Source organism: Piliocolobus tephrosceles, unplaced genomic scaffold (genome assembly GCF_002776525.5).
Source record: "Piliocolobus tephrosceles isolate RC106 unplaced genomic scaffold, ASM277652v3 unscaffolded_40271, whole genome shotgun sequence".
Lineage (NCBI taxonomy): Eukaryota > Metazoa > Chordata > Mammalia > Primates > Cercopithecidae > Piliocolobus > Piliocolobus tephrosceles.
Window position 1 is genome coordinate 1 of NW_022324612.1, and position 1,153 is coordinate 1,153.

Genomic DNA, 1,153 nt, shown 5'->3' on the forward strand with positions numbered 1-1,153 from the left:
GTCTCAAAAAAAAAAGCAAGAAAGAAAATAAATTCTTAAAAAATGTTTTTCTTTGTGATAATAAAGAGCCTATCTTTATTTCTTCTGTGTGTGTGTGTGTGTTTGTAATTATTTCTATTTTTCACTCTCTTCTTAGAACTATGAGGAAGTAATAGTCTCTCTTCCAAATACTGTTAGTCCAAAGGCTTGTTTGGAGAATCAGACTGTTCTTTTTTTGGACCCTGGCTGCTTGCTTCCAATTCTCAACTCTTTCCACGTGGCAGGTCACCAACAAGGAATAGTGTTCCTAGTCCATTTGGATGAATCCTTCTCTTAATCCTTTCCCTCTGGGATTTAATGCTAACAGGTTTTTAAATTTTACATTTCAAAATGATTGAGTAAATTTTCCTTTATAATTGGGAAAAGGCAAGATTTTTAACTAAGAATTTTGCTTTTGCATTAGGTTTACACTGCATTAAGATATATATGTATGAAATAGAGCTATGATATACTGTAAATATACATTAAATAAAGCTATGCTCTATTTAAAAACCTGATTCTGAACACATGGTTCTCATGAAAAAGTATAATACCTTGAATGGAGACTGACACCTGAGCTGATAGTAGCAGTAGTTTGAAGGAGTAGTCATTCATTCCATCAATCCCTCAACAAATGTTGATTGATCTCTGTAATGTGGCATCATTCTGGGTGTGTGATATTGTGATGTGAAATAGAATTGTATCCAAAGTAATTCCTGCAATTTCAATTTTGAAACTAGAGAAGAGGAGCTTTTTTTTTTTTGAAGACCAAGATTACAATTGCCCTTTATTAAGCAACCTGCATGTATAAGAACTGTATGAGATGTGCCATGTGCCTTAGAATTACAGTTTACTCTTCTGCTCCTCTGTGTTTGCTTCAGCAGCACATATATTAAAATTAACAATACAGAGAAGATTAGCATGGTCTCTGTACAAGGATGTTGCTTCTCTGTATATACTTATACATTTGGCTTTGGGATCATGCAAATATTTTATATATTTGTAAAATAAAATTAGATTTTTAAAGAACAATCCCTAAGAATAAAAAATAAAATAATAAAAGCAAAAAACCTATGATTCCTGTTGGTAATTCTAATTATGTTTTTATTTCTGAGTTTGCTTTAAGAAATAAATT

At 31.5% G+C, this 1,153-nt stretch overlaps 1 pseudogene; it reads left to right on the forward strand.

The window, feature by feature from the left end:
* The first annotated feature begins 886 nt into the window (after window positions 1-886).
* Window positions 887-987, forward strand: LOC111531779 (annotated as a pseudogene).
* Window positions 988-1,153: the final 166 nt, after the last annotated feature.